The sequence below is a fragment of the Carlito syrichta genome, unplaced genomic scaffold (assembly GCF_000164805.1).
Source record: "Carlito syrichta isolate Samal-C Ts95f unplaced genomic scaffold, Tarsius_syrichta-2.0.1 Scaffold305641, whole genome shotgun sequence".
Lineage (NCBI taxonomy): Eukaryota > Metazoa > Chordata > Mammalia > Primates > Tarsiidae > Carlito > Carlito syrichta.
This window is the reverse complement of record NW_007249737.1, coordinates 77,193-83,647: the sequence shown is the minus strand read 5'-3', so window position 1 is coordinate 83,647 and position 6,455 is coordinate 77,193. Positions and strand designations below refer to the sequence as shown.

Below are 6,455 nucleotides of genomic sequence, written 5' to 3'. Positions count from 1 at the left end.
GAACTTTGCCTGCTCAATGACAAGCACACAAACATGCAGAACCCCCAATATTATATTTTATCAACAGGTAGCTTTACTTATCACATGTGTGAGAATTTCCTCTTCCTGCTAAAGTGAAGCATTGAAATCCACAGAAAGCCTGGAAGAGGTTTCCAGAGGTGTCTGTTACATCCTGTTAATGAGAATTAAGAGGATTTCAGGGCATCTGCTGGTCGCTAACTTGGAAGGATCCTGTGTGCTGATAGAACTGAGACTTGCTGCACCAAATTAAGGTGAGAGGAGGATGAACCTGAGAGCTGCTAGCAGAAGGAAATGCCTTGGGTAGGCTCTGATGGAAGGGTGGGGATTGGGATGAGGGAATGGGCCTCTGAAAGAGGTGCTGGAACCCCAAACCCCAAAGAGAGGCGGCAGCTTCGCAGTTCAATTTCTTTTTTGAAATAGCAGGCTCAGCCGGGCTCAGTGGCTCAGCCCGTAATCCCGTGCCTTTGGGAGGCTGAGGTGAGTGGATTGCCTGAGCCCACGGGTTTGAGACCCGCCTGGGCAACTTGGTGAGATCTCATCTCTACAATAAATAAAAAAAAATCAGCTCAGCCGGGCGTGGTAGCGCATGCCTGTAATTCTGACTACTTGGAAGGCTGAGGCGGAAGGATCGCTGGAGCCCAGTAGGTCGAGGCTGCGGTGGCCGGGAGCGGCCCCTGCACTCCAGTCTGGGCGACAGAGTGAGACTCCAACTCAAAAAAAAAAAAAAAAAGAAAGAAAGAAATAGCAGGCTCTGTCACTGGTAGCAAGAAGCAGAAATACAAATAATATGCATTCACTGAGAAGAGAGTTAACCAAAATAAGTACATGACTTTGTATCTTGTTTTTAAAAACAGCTTATTGATATATTAAATTTTCTTTGAAAAAATTGACTGTGATATCCAGAAACTTAAATCAGACTTAGCGGTGAGACTCTTGTCACATATTTTTGTCTTTCAGAGTTTATATGGTCAACCAGAACCTATAACTTCTCATTGAGGGGATCAGAAATTGGCGTCTGTATTGTACTTACGAGAGAAATTTCTGTGTAACAGCAATTCCAGCTTCTGTTGAATTACTCACAGAAATAATGCCCAATTGGTTCTAAAATAGTCTATACTCCAGACTGGACTTTTAAAAAATCCCTTTCTTCAAAGAAAGAGCCTCAAGACAATTAATGGTGTACTTAAAGCAAAGTCTTTGGAGTAGGACAGACGTGAGTAGAATCTGCCTCTGCCACCGCCTAGTTGTGTTGCAGTGGGCAAGTTATTTGACCTCTCTAGCCTTCACCTTCCTTGGCTGAAAAATAGGGATAATCTTAGGTTACTTTTTAGGATTGCTGCAAGATTAAGTCAGTTGATACAGAGAAGGCACTTGGCACAGTGGCTGGTACATGGTGATCAGTCATCGCTTGCTAAGATGTAGTACTAGTGAAAACAGGACCCTGCATTGATTTACCATAGTACTTTGTAATCTAAATACTATGATGTAAAGTTAACAACATTAAATATAATGAGGTAAAGTCATACATCTTATGTTACATGATAAAGGGATGAGAAGTGGAAGCAAACACAGATATTTGTTATACATACACACACAAACATATTCGTAACAAAATAAAGAAGAAACACTCATGACAATTATAGTCCTTGTTTCTATAACTGGTCATGTGGTCATAGCTGGTATTGATGACTATCTTTTTCCACTCCCCAGTCCATGTTCTTTTTGCTTCAGCAAGCACCTGAGCTGGCCATGGATCTTTTCCTGGTGGAGTGACCTGATCTTCATTCCTGAAAAGGTCTGGGCTAAGAATGCAGCACAATCTCTCAGATATGATAAGGGCTCAAGCAATAGGAACTGATGAATAAATGAATTTTACAGGTTGCTGCATCTTAGGGCAGGATGGGCAGAGGTGGGACACAATTGATTTTTTATCTTCTCATATTGTTCCCTCTTCAAGGATGCCAATTACTTCAAAAGAATTTTGCTTAAACTTCCAAACAACATGCAAAATGCTGTAGCTTAAACAATCATTTTAATGAAACACGTTAGGGTGAAGAGACAGAAAAGTGGGTGAGGACGCTCGTGCCCGTTACTGCCCCTCTTTTCTCTTTAAGGTCAAGCACTTGTTTTACTTGCTCATTCACTGCAGGAAAAAGGCAGCTCATCTGTGGAATTCAGTATTACTATCACGTTAGGATCAGCCATCAAAGGCTCTTTTCAACACACTGGATTCTGAGCACCACAGCTTTGTTTTAGAAGCAGCACAGAATTATACTCCGGGCTTCTTTCCTTCACTGTCAATTATAGAAAAAGCAACTTGATACCTCTAAAGTTCTGCAGATTAAGGGTATGATTTCTAGAAAAATAATTTTTTTTTGGGGAAAGAAAACTCAATTGCAACAAAACAAACAGTAGACCTATGGGACCTGGGGCAGGGGATAGTTTATTGCTCTCTATCCCCCTGCAGAACTCAGCACAGTGTGCAGCACTGTGAGGTCTTAGAGGTCTTGGAGGAGGCTGGCTAAGAGCAAGATTTAATCTGCACTGTCTGGTACTGACACTTACACACTGAGGGTCAAGACCAGAGATGGGGCAGGACCAGATCTAGCAGGGCGGGGGGGGGGGTGGCAATGATTAACTTGAGCTAATATTGGAGAAGGGTGTGAGCTAGGAGGCATTTAGGGGCTGAGCCAGGGACTGGTTTCTCAGGGCAGTAGGCTGTTTTAGGGGTGCTTCATTCTGACTGAGAATCTTTTGTGCTTCTCTTTTAGAAAACATACAGGACATCTAATAATTCCTTTAGCTTACTTACATGTCTTACTCCCTCCTTAAAGGCAGGGACAAGGGCTGTTTCTCTCCCAAATCTAGCTTGGTAAATAGCAACTGCACTCTCTGGGGGTTGAAGAGAGATGGGCTAGGTGCTGAAGACCCTGGCCTGGGACCTGTACCTGGGCAGAGAGGAGTTGCTTTTACAGGGGTGAGGGGAAAGAGACAGAATCTTGGCACATGCTGTGTGACAGTGACTTGGTTCCCATAGTCTCTGCTTTGTGTTTTCAACCTCACAGCTGAGGGTTTCTCCAGTTCCAAAGGCAGCAGCCAGAATCTTAGGAGGAGGAGAAAGGCTTAAGTTGGGGCTGAGAATGGTTGTGTCTGACTCTTAGCCTAGTCCCAATCCTTCAGCTGCCTCTTTCTCCTGGGAGTCCCTGCTATTTCCTTCCTATCTCCAGGAGTTTATTAGTGATGCCCTGGAGGGCAGGGCAACTGGGAGCAAGAGCCCAAACCAAATAAATGACTATCTTGTTAGCAGGGGTGGGAAAGGCGGACCTGGGAAAGGCAGGCCGAGGTGCCTCTTTCCGGTTAACTGTGGGCTTAATCTCCAAACAGCAGGGCCTGAGCAAGGACTTGAAGAATTTATTTGGGGAATAAATGTTTTGTACGTTTTAAATAAGGAGATGATCAAAGTAAGATTTCACAAATCAAATGGTTTGCTGCTATACAAAGAGATGTTTTTCTTTTTCACAATTCTTTTTTATTCTTATTTTTTGAGTCAGATCTCACTCTGTTGCTTCAGGCTGGGGTGTTGTGGCACCATCATGAGTCACCACAGCCTCAACCAAGTGATCCTCCCTCCTCAGCCTCTCCAATAGCCAGGACTACAGGCATGCGCCACCACACCCAGCTTTTGAAATTTTTTTGTAGAGATGAGATCTTGCTGCTTTGTCCTGGCTGGTCTTGGAATCCTGGGCTCAAGCAATCCTCCTTCTTTGGCCTCCCAAAGTGCTGAGGTTACAGGTGTGAGCCATCACGCCCGGCCTCACAATTCTTTTTTTTTTTTTTGGAGTTGGAGTCTCACTCTGTTGCCCAGGTTGGAGTACAGTGGCACGCTCACAGCCATCCCAGAGACAACCTGCTGGGCTCCAGCAATCCTTCCGTCTCAGCCTTCCAAGTAGCTGGAACTACAGGTGCAAGCTACCACGCCCAACTAATATTTTCTTTTTATTGTAGAGACGAGGTCTTGCCAAGTTGCCCAGGCTGGTCTCCAACCCACGGGCTCAGGCAGTCCACTGACCTCAGCTTCCCAAAGTGCTGGAATTACAGGCTGAGCCACCCAGCTCGGTCACAATTCTTAAAAAGTGGAGGGATGATGAGAACAAATCTCACAGAGAGTACACTCAATAGGTAAGGTACATTAACCACATCATGACTGAGTTTCAGTTTCATTTAGAGTCCAATTATTCAAGTTCAGCTGGTCACTTAGGATGGAAACAGACTTCTATGGATGTAAAGTCTAGTCAGAGTTTGAGGCATGTCTTTCTATGAGAGGTTCTCGGGAAAGACAGCTTGACCAACCCATCAGAGATCTGTGAAAATACACAAGGTCCCTTGATGTTATTCAGAAATAGCTGGATGACTTACAGAGAGTGGGCCAGCCACAGCATAAGCTCTCAAAATCTTGGGTTTATATATGCTTTGGGTGGAAACCAGTAGTTGAGATCAGTAACTCATGTGTAAGGTCTGAAGGTGTGATGCAACATTCCTCCTGGAGGGGTAGTTCACTCCATGTTCTGATCACAGCAAAACATATGTTACTCACATAACAACTATATGTTTGGAATCATTTCAAAGCTATATAACAAAATCCCAAGGAATAGGAGGGGAGGACAGGTAAGAGTCACAGAGGAGGGAAAGAGAAAGGCAATCCAGGGGTGTATTGTTGAATTGATCAAGTTGGTCACTACTATGGGCAGCCAGGAGCTGTATAGAATGTATCAGAATTGTCCACCTGAAGAGCGGAAGAGCAAATACTTTTCCCACCAGCTCCTGTCTACCACTGGTCAAAGGATGTCCCATGAGGTGCGAATTCCTTTGTACTTCCAGGCTTACTCATGTGTCCAAATGGGCAGTGGGTCACTGTAAGGGTCAGAGTGACAGAGAAGCTTGAAGCAGGGAGATACCAGGTACAGCTAGGAGGCAAGGTGCTCTCAGGTTATACCTGTAGGGAGCCGGTTGCCACAGCAAAGCTGGGATGGGAAGATGTGAGGCCAGCCTCTGGAAGTGTCTGATGTAACCTGAGTGGTCAAATGTCTTTGTCTTCCATAAATAGAACTACAATTTCATTGAATTCTTAGTCCAAAGTCAGAATCTATGGTTTTCCTAGGTGGAAAGATTAATTATTCCTTTAACATCACCAGCAATGCATTTCCTCAAAGTGAAACCTGGTGACTAAGTATAGTGACTTATTGTTATGGCTGTAGTATGATATACTCTGGCTTGAGTCTGTCTGTAAAATGGGTACAGAAAACAAAGTGTATCCCTTCTTCATGATTCTCCCAGTCTTCAAGGCTTTATGTGCCAGGAACTGGGAATAAACAAAAAAGACACCTCAGCCCTCAAGAAGCTCATTAAGTGGAATTGACAGATTTCCTTAAAGCCCACCAGCCTAGTCCTGCTTGCACCTGCCTGACCCCTTTCCATTCAGCCCTTCTCTGCAATGTACCTAAACATAGTTCTGCTACTAATTTGCCCTGATATCTTCCCGGTGGCGGGAGAGGGGGTTGGGGGGGCGGGTTGCAGGTTAAGAGAGGAGCCCGATCTGTGGCCGATCGCCCTCTGATGTCCTATCGTTGTGACTATGGGAAGCGGCGCTACAGCATCCCTAAATTATTTTTTTAAAGACCACGCAGAAGCAAATCTTTAGATAATTTCATCTGATAAAAAAAATTAAAAACCAACCCACTATCTAAAGACAGCAAGTATGCACAGGACCTCGAAGGAGCCTTGGGCTCACCAGGGCATTCCTCATTTCCTGGAGCGGAGCCTTCTCCTCCCTGCCCTCGCCCTTCTCCCTTCTCCCAGCCCTCTCCAGTCCAGGAGAGAGATGGCGGTGGGGGAGATCTGCAACCGGCTTAGAGACCAGAGGGATGCACTGGGTGTCTGGCGACTCCGGGCGACCTCAGCGGGAGGAGAGCCAGGCCGCGCGCCCGAGGGCGCAGGAGGCGGCGCGGGAGCACTCCCCGCCCCCGCGACGCCCGCCGTCGGGCCCCGCCCGGCGCCGCCCTAACGCGCGCACCCGAAGTGTGCCGGCGCGTCCGGGTGGCAAAGGCCGGAGGCGGTGGGAGAGCCGGTGGGGGGACTTCGAGGAGGAAACGGCAGCGGCGCCCCCACTGGGTCTTCCAGGCCAGGAGCACGGATACCTGCGCAGCGCCGGGTTAAGGCGAGCGCACCAGCCGAGCTCTCCGCGGCGGAGCCCCCTGCCCATTTGGTTTTGGGTAAGAGGAGGGGTCCGCATCTGTGCAGCTCTGGCGGGATGCCCAGCGCCGTCTGCTGGGTTTGGTTTGGAGACCTCGCGTGGTCTCCTAGCCCGGTAGCCGGAACCCGGGTGGGGAAGAGGGGATCGCGCCCTGTAGGCCGAGCCCTGCAGCCACAGCGGAATT

At 47.2% G+C, this 6,455-nt stretch overlaps 1 protein-coding gene across 2 annotated transcripts in view; it reads left to right on the top strand.

The window, feature by feature from the left end:
- Positions 1–6,104: 6,104 nt before the first annotated feature.
- BDH1 (3-hydroxybutyrate dehydrogenase 1) overlaps positions 6,105–6,455 on the top strand; it is a 41,799-nt gene continuing 41,448 nt past the window's right edge. The window contains exon 1 of one of the 2 annotated variants that reach the window (XM_021714386.1): positions 6,105–6,290. The gene's annotated coding sequence lies outside the window, so the exon portion shown is untranslated. The remainder of the gene's footprint in view (positions 6,291–6,455) is intronic. The other variant, XM_008061923.2, reaches the window with a different exon arrangement.